General features: G+C 45.5%; 1 long non-coding RNA gene across 1 annotated transcript; it reads right to left on the reverse strand.

Annotated features, from left to right (window-relative positions):
- Window positions 1–3,248: 3,248 nt before the first annotated feature.
- On the reverse strand, window positions 3,249–9,056 carry LOC309832013. Its single transcript, XR_014297655.1, has 3 exons — window positions 8,858–9,056; window positions 7,396–7,545; window positions 3,249–3,402 (listed from the first exon to the last, which is right to left on the reverse strand). It is a non-coding gene; the product is annotated as an uncharacterized lncRNA (long non-coding RNA).
- Window positions 9,057–9,069: the final 13 nt, after the last annotated feature.

The raw sequence follows: 9,069 nt of genomic DNA on the forward strand, positions 1-9,069 counted from the left end.
CGCCTTTCCTCTGGCTCAGTGGCACCTGTTGGCCGTCACACCCAGTTAACTGGCCCCATGAGAGAGTTCTGGCAAAGACAGCTGGAGTGCTGGCCCATCTTCCCAAGCAATTGCTCGTATGAGGTGCTGGCTTCGGCTTTGGAAACTGCCCTCTAAGCCCTTGGCCCACCAGGTGCTTTGGGCTACCTTACAACCCACGTGGGTCCTCTGTCAGGATGTTGTAACTACTTAGTTAACAGAGGAGCTGATAGAGGGGCTGGATGTGCTTTACCCCTAAATACTTAAGCAGTATCCATTTCAGGGCGAGCGGGAGCTGGAGCCCACAGCTCATGGAATCTTGAGTTGGAGAGGCCTTTAGAGATCATTAGGGTGGTGGTCCCCAAACGTCAGTTTCCATACCTCCTGGGAACTTGTTCGAAATGCCCCAGTCCAGACCTATTGAATCTGAATCTCCGGGGATGGGTGGAGCATTTTAACCGGCCTTCCAGATGATTTGGCTACACGCTCAGGTTTGCAACCCACTGCTCTAGGCTGACCCCACCAGTTTTCAAGGGGGGACCTCAAGCTCCAGGAAGGTCACCTTGACGCCTCCTCTCATGCAGGTACCTTCTCTGCTCACTGCTGCATATCTGCAGCTTGCTGGTGGTTTTTTTTTTTTAATGTTTTCAGAATCATAAATAAGCTTACCACTGGCTATTACATTACCATGGCAACCTGGCAGCTGGCTAGAAAGAAGCAGGTAGCACAGCTGCCTTGGGGTCTCGGCGGCACTAAAGTAATTGTGGATTTTTTTCTCTGTTGGCCTCTGCCTGGCCTCTTCGTTTTTCTCCTCATTTCCTCCTCCTTTCTTCTCCGTTTGGCCCTTATTCCTCCCTCATCTCATTAGGAGCAACATGTGCTCTAATTGTTTTAGATTTTCCAAGGGCTGCCAAATCTAACCTCTCCTTTGAAACTAACAATAATACCACCAATGGGCCCACGTGAGCCTGGCTATTTGACTGCTTTTTTATCCCCATCAAAATGTTGTATTAAAATGTCCTTGAATTTGTTTTGATAAGGTACATGCACAGAGTGCAAAATTCTAAAGGTACAAAATGGCACACATTAAGAGTAAGTTGGACTTCCCTGGTGGTCCAGTGGTTAAGACTCCATGCTTCCAATGCAGGGGCCACGGGTTCGATCCCTGGTCAGGGAACTAAGAACCCACATGTGGTGCGACCAAAAAAAAACAAGACAAAAAAAAGTAAGTCACCCGACTCCCTGGGGTCTAGGTCTTAGCGATCCTTGTCCAGCATTTAGAGTTGCCTCATGCTTTTTAATAGCTGCATATTCCAGGGTGTAGATGTACCACCACTTCTTTAAGTGGCCCCCTGTTGATGGATATTTGGCTTACTTCCAGTCTTTTGCTATTTTCATCCCCATTTTACAGCTGGGAAAGCTGTGATTCAGAGAGGGAAGTGGTTTCTGGAAACTCCCAATGCAATTGTGGGCCTCTGTAGGCATTGCTTAGCTACAGAATCTAAGAAAAAAGGAAGAATTGACTGACTCCTGAATTGCAGACAAGAAAGAGCCATCCAGAGACCTGATTTCTTTTCTTGCCCTGCTGATGTCTTAGCTAGTTCAGTTAAATTCTGCTAACATTGACTGATGCTTGGTGTGTAATTAAATGATTGTGGAAGTGTTTCACATCTGTCTTCCCTGCTAGACGATAATCTTTGTTAGGGCAAAGATCATGTTTCCTTCCCTACTGCATCCCTAGCAAGTACTATACTCCTGGCAAGCACGGGGTGTACCATAGGTGCTCAATTAATACTTGTTGAATGAATGTGCCAGGATTGTGTGTGGTTAAGACAATGGGCTTAGAGGCCTGGGTTTGAATCCTGACTAATTAGTTGTGTAATCCAAGACCCATTACTCAGCTTCTCTGTGCCTGAGTCTCCTCAGCTGTGAAATGGGAACACACCCTCAGTGTTGTTAGATCAAGTGAGTGAATGCTGTCAACTCCCCGTCACAGAGCTCTGTACACAGTGAGCGCTCAGCCGTTTCTCTCAGCTTCTTCCAGGGTCATGTATGGCAGGGAAATTCTGATGGGGGAACCAAAAGATCTTTTAAGATGAGGTAATTTGAGCTGGGCTCCGAGGGAGGAGTAAGATTGCAGTTTATGCGGCTGGGGCCAGATCTCTTTACTGAGTCCATGCAACTATAAAATGGAGATGACGACACCCAGTTTCTGGCTCCCTCTGGGAAGATGGTCCCACCTAAAGTCCCCCAGGAGGAAGACAGCACGCAATTAAAAGGCAGCATCATTATTCAGCTGGAAAACCACCTTCACAGGACAAGTGAACTGAACCCCACCAAATATGATTCGCTTGTGCTGTGTGTAACTGAATATTTAGCGTGGATTTAACCCAGGGAGCCAACTATGCTGTTGGTTTGAGTCAAGTTTAATGAGGCACTTCATAAACGTGGAGGTAATTAGTACCATCCAGATGCTGGTTGCATGTGAAGCTTTTGCTGCTTCCATGGCTGAAGCAGGGAGATGAAGTTCTGGACTGTGGACTCCTCAGGGGGATTTGGAAGTATGAGCTCCGGCCTGGACCTTTGCTTCAGCTGTAATCTCCTCCTATAGATTGAATGTCACCTACTCTGGGAAGCCTTCCTTGATTGCCAAAGGCAGAGTCTGATGCTTCTCCCGGGTTCTTATGTCATTCTGCACACACTTCCTTTGTAGAACTCAAAATATCCTACTGTGTTAGTGTCTATGTCTGTCTCTCCCACCAGAGCCCAAGATCTGTCTCCAGTGTTTCCCTGACATACAGTTGGCACTTAATGGATGTCTGCTGGATAAAGCTTTTCAGATTTCAAAACTGTGGGAAACCTTGGGTCTCAAGAACAAGTTATAGCATTTGGATTTTCCTGGGAAGGGCAAACCCTCTGTGGTGTTGACGTGTAATCTACCTTCTGATGGAAATTCTGTTTGATGACCTCTCTAATGAGCCCAGCATTGAAATGTGAACCGCACCTCCTTTGTAGCAGACCTGCTCCTGGAAGATCCTACAGCACAGGAATAGGACCTGGGTACCATGGGTTTATAGACACCCAAGTGTGGAATCCAGCCCTTAGTTCACACCTTGTAGAAAGCAAGAGGACAGGCCTTGAACTATCAAAGTCGGTTATCTGCTGGAAGGCTCCTGGAGGCCCAGAAAAAGAGTCCAGAATGTGGTGAGCCTCCACTGTTGTTTGGGCTCTGCTGGTTCTGAAATGAATGTATTGCTGGCCTTTCTGGCATGTAGAAGATGTCCTCACCATTTGGAGGAAAGCGGCCCCTCGTTTTGGTCCTGCATTCTGGATTCATCAGGATGTACCATGCTCAGCATTCCTGGTTTCTCCCTGGAGCTGAACCTAAGGGCAGAGAAGGAGTTGATGGAACACTGCAGAACTGGGCTCAGGCAAGAACCCCACCCAAGGCCAGGTGTGGCCAAGATCCCTGCTCTGAACAAGGTCCTGGACTCGGAACTCACCACAGTCTCTGGCTGACCCTTGCAGCTGGCATTGCTGCCTGGGGTGGGGGCTTCTGATGGGTCGTGGTTAAGTTCAGCATCTTTGCTCCAGCAGGGACTGAGGAGAGGGTGTGTGCATCCCATCCATCTGCCTCTTCCTACCTCTTGGGATTCCCACAAATGGGGGTTCAGATTTCGGGCAGCCGAAGTGACAAATACCAGCTTTTCCCCTATTCTGTGAATTCCATGTTGTCTTCTAGTACTCTTCAGAAAGGCTCCATCTCCTGGTCCCAGTTAGTCACTCAACAAACATTCATTTGAGCCTACATGTACCAGGCAGTGTGCTAGGTGCTGAGAGGCAGGAGTGAACAAAGGAAATAGAGTTTACATTCTAGAGGGGGAGAAACTGATGATAAATAGGCAAATAAGACAATTACAGATTGTGATAATGTTATAAAAGAAACAGGCAGGAAGCTGTGATAAAAAGTAAGGAAGGTCTACTTAGAAAGAGAATTTCTGTAATCTATACCCCAAAACTTAGTGGCTTAAAATACCCATTTATTTAGATCATGATTTTGTGGGTCAGGTATTTGGGAAAGACTGGGCTGGGAGGTTCATCTCTGTTCCATGTGGTATCAGCTGAGGTGTCTGGGGCTGCGGAGTCCACTTCCAAGATGGTTTCTTTTTTGCCCACAACTTTGTAGTGAAAAATTTCAAACATACAAAAAAAGTTGAAAGAATTATACAGCACATGCTATACCTACCACCTAGATTCTACACTTAACATTCTACCACCTTTGCTTTATCACACACCTGTCCATCTTTCCACCTCTCCAAGATGGCTTCTTCACTCCCGGGTCTGGTATCTGATGCTCCTCTGATTCCCTTCCTCCCCACGTGGCTTGGGCTCCTCCCAGCTCAGTGGTCTCAGGCTGGTCGCACTTCTTACATGGTAACTGACTTCCAGGCCAGTTAAGTGCCATGCCTGAAACGGACACAACATCTCTTCCACTGTACGCTATGGGTCCAAGCAGTCATGGGGCAGAAGAGCCCCTGTGGGATGGGCAATACTGCTGGAGCCATTTCTAGAAAAAACAATTAGCTAGAAAGGACGATCACAGAAGCCCTTTCTGAAAAGTAGTATTTGGGCAGAGCCCTGAGGTATGAGAATGAGCCTGTCTTGTAAAGAGCTGGGAGAAGACAGCATTCCAGACAAAGACACCAACAAAGGCAAAGGCTAGGAGGTGAAAAAGCAAGTCTTGTGCCTCTACTTTCCTTTGCCCATATCCAAATCCAGCCCATCATCCGGGACCCACATCGAGCCACCTCCCTCATGAAGCCTTCCCAGATACCTCATTCTCTGCTAACGCTTCCCTTCATCCTAGAGCACTCATGCCTGGAGTGCTCATCTGGCTTGAACAGCTTAGCTGGGTAGTACAGTGGTTATGCACGCAGTCTCTGTGGGGACTTGGGGAAGTTGCTTAACTTCTCCGGCCCTAGGTTTCTTCATCTGTAGATGGGAATAATACCTGCCTTACAGGTTTGCTGGGGGGAGGATATTGATATATGTAAAGTGCTGCGCACCTGATGAATACTCAATAGATGGCAGCTATAATTAATCATTTCAAACTGGTTCACCCTGTCGTGTTAATCTAGTTTAGAAAATTTTCTCAGAGAGACACCATGCCTTTTTCAACGTTTTCTCTTTCATCGTGCAAGCAGTGTGCCTCGCACAGATATTATGGATAGGAACAAGCACGCCACAGAGCGCTCCACCATGCTGTGGTGCTAATGAAGCCATGCAGGGCACAGAGATGAGTAAGACTCAGCTGGATCCCTCCAGAAGCTTCCAGAGAGTAAGAAAGTAGCTGTGCTTGCAGCAGCCATGCTGGGGATTTTTCACATTTGGATACAGATAGTAACAGGTTTCAAAGCAGCTGCACATCTGTATTAGTTTGCTATGGCTGCCATAACGCAGTACCACAAACTGGGTGGCTTAAATAACAGATAATTATTTTCCCACAGTTCTGGAGGCTAGGAATCAGAAATCAAGGCTGAGGACTGTGGGGAGGAATCTGTTCCATGTCTCTCCCGTAGCTTCCAGCGGTTTGCTGCAATTTTTGGCTTCCCTGGCTTGTAAAAGCCTCACCCTGAGCTCTGCTTTCATTTTTACACGGCATTCTCCCTTACGTGTGCATCGTGTCCAAATTTCCCTGTTTAATGAAGACACCAGTCATATTGGATTAGGGCCCATCCTAATAACCTCATTTTAATTTGACTACCTCTGCAAAGACCCTGTCTCCATACATGATCGCATTCTGAGGTACTGGGGTTAGTTCTCCAACAAATCTTTTTGGGGGGACACAATTCAACATATAAGACATCTCTGTCTCCTATGATCCTCCTCATTCACACCCCACAGTGAGCCCCTCCAGGACAAGTACCAAGTCTTGTCCTAAATATCTGTATCTTTCCTTCCTTCTTTCTTTCTCTCTCTCTCCCTCCCCCCCTTTCTCCCTTCCTTGCTTCCTTTTTTCTTTCTCTCTCTCTTCCTTTCTTTTTTTCTTTCTTTCCTTTTCTTTCTTCCTTTCTTTCTTTCTCTCTCCCTGCCTCCCTTCTTTCCTTGCTTCCTTTCTTTCTTTCTCTGTCTCTCTCTCTTTATTTTTCTTCCTTCCCTTCCTTCCTTCCTTCCTTCCTTCCTTTCCTTCCTTCCTCCCTCCCTCCCTCCCTTGCTTCCTTCCTCTCTCTCTCTCTTTCCTCCCTCCTTCCTTTCTTTTTTTTGACTGTGGCGAGCGCAGCTTGTGGGATCTCAGTTCCCCAACCAGGGATGGAACCTGGGCCCGGGCCTACAGCAGTGAAAGCACCGAGTCCTAACCACTGGACTGACAGGGAAGTTGCCTAAATATCTGTACCTCTCAGGCCTCAGCTTCTCCCCACTGTCTTACGTGCCAAGCCTTTCCAACAGCCTTTCCACCTCCCACCGTGCTTATTCCTTTTGTGCCTGGCAAATTCCTCTTCATTCTTTGTTTCTAAGTTTAAATGTTACCTCCACAGAGAGGCCTTCCCCGATCACCTTTTCTTGATTGTATCTCCCATGCTATTTATTCTCTCATGGTTTCCTCTTATTTCCTCCCTACACACCTCATGGTTCATAAATATACATTTCTTTGTGATTGATTAACGAGGGTGTCAGATAACCCCTGGTCTGTAAACACAGTGAGGGTAGGGACCCAATTACTCACTATTGCCTTCCTGACTCCATAGTGTATGATCCAGAACAGAAACTCCATAAATATTCGTTGAATGAATGAATAAATAATACATCTTTGGATCCTCCATATCATCTCACATAGTATGGGATTAGTGGATGTTGAGTGAATTATAATTATTTCTGTCTGTGTCCTCCAGGAGAGAGTGAGCTCCTTGAGGATAAGATTAGGTCTCATTCTTTTTTTTGTTGTTTTTTTTTTGCGGTACGTGGGCCTCTCACTGTTGTGGCCTCTCCTGTTGCGGAGCACAGGCTCTGGATGCGCAGGCTCAGCGGCCATGGCTCACGGGCCCAGCCGCTCCGCGGCATGTGGGATCTTCGCGGATCGGGGCACGAACCCATGTCCCCTGCATCAGCAGGCAGTCTCTCAACCACTGCGCCACCAGGGAAGCCCTAGGTCTCATTCTTTTTTGAATCTTTAGCATCCAACCCCTCCTCCTTGATCTTCTCTGTACTAGTTATCTATGCTGAAAAAAAATTACCTTGAAACTTAGGAGCTTAAAATAGTAATATTTGTTATTTCACAACTTCTATGGGTCAGGAATTCAAGAGTGATTTTGTTGACTGTTTCTGGCTCAAGGTCTCTCATGAGATTATATTCAAGATTTTGGCCAGGGCTGCAGTTACCTGAAGGTTTGACCGAGGCTGGAGGATCCACTCCCAAGATGGCTCACACACATGGCTGGCAAGTTGGAGGTGGTTGTTGGCAAGAGGCTTGGTTATTATTCATGCAAGCCTCTCCCCAGGGCTGCCTGAGTGTCCTCACAACATGGATCCCTGATGAATGATCAAGAGAGAGCAATGAGGAAGAACAATGTTTTTTATGTCTTCACCTTGGAACTCATACTCCATGATTTCCACAATATCCTATTGACTATATCTGTCAGCCCTATTCAATGTGGGAAGGGGCTATACAAAGGCATGGATACCAGGAGTCAAGAATCACTCAGGTTCATAGTGAAGGCTGATTACCAAGTCCTATTAGATCTCCTTTCTCCCCATTACTTGCCCCACCAATACCCAGTCAGGAACTCTGTACTGCCATCCAAACACTTATCACATTATATGATAATATGTTCAAACTTAAGCTCCACAAAGGCAGAGACTCCATCTGTCTGGTTCAACAACCAGCACAAGCCATAGAGTAGGTACTCGGTGAATGTTTTGAATGAATTTTAATAATTTGCTTCTGTCTGAATTACAAAACTGTGCTTGTTTGTCTCCTCTCTGCATTTCATTGTAGGCTCTTAGCTCAGGGCCTGGCATAGAATTAAGTCTTCTATACAACGTAAATCAAAACTACAATGAGGCATCACCTCACACTGGCCAGAATGGCTATCATCAAAAAGTGTACAAATAATAAATGCTGGAGAGGGTGTGGAGAAAAGGGAACCCTCCTGCGCTGTTGGTGGGAATGTAAATTGATACAGCCACTATGGAGAACAGTATGGAGGTTCCTTAAAAAACCACAGTTACCATATGATCCAACAATCTCACTCCTGGGCATATGTCCAGAAAAGATGAAAACTCTAATTCAAAAAGACACATGCACGCCAATGTTCACAACAGCACTGTTTACAATACCAAGACATGAAAGCAGCCTAAATGTCCACTGACAGATGAATGGATAAAGAAGATGTGGTACATATATACCATCTACTCTGCCATAAAAAAGAACAAAATAATGCCATTTGCAGCAACATGGATGGACCTACAGATTATACTAAGTGAAGTAAGTCAGAGAAAGACAAATATCATATGATATCACCTCTTTGTTGAATTTAAAAAAGTGATACAAATGAACTTACTTACAAAACAGAAATAGACTCACAGATATAGAAAACGAATTTATGGTTACCAAAGGGGAAGAGGGGAAGGGATAAGTTAGGAATTGGGGATTAACTGATACACACTACTATATATAAAATAAATAAACAACAGGACCTACTGTATAGCATAGGAAACTATATTCAATATCTTATAACAACCTATAATGGAAAAGAATCTGAAAAAGAATATATATATATACATATATATGTATATATGTATATGTATATAACAGAATCTCTGCCGTACACCTGAAACTTACACAACATTGTAGATCTACTTCAAAAAAAAAAAAAGGCTTCTATAAATGTGTATAAACATTTGCTGAAATGGGCTGTGATAAAGGGGCTTGAAGAATCGACGGCGTCTGGATCTCACTTCCGTAGTCCTCTCCGTCCAGCTCAAACCCACTGTGTTGGGACAAAGGTCTGACAAAACCCAGCGGCCCGGATCCACCAACCGTAGCAACGAAGG

The sequence above is a fragment of the Grampus griseus genome (genome assembly GCF_964374135.1).
Source record: "Grampus griseus genome assembly, chromosome: 14".
Lineage (NCBI taxonomy): Eukaryota > Metazoa > Chordata > Mammalia > Artiodactyla > Delphinidae > Grampus > Grampus griseus.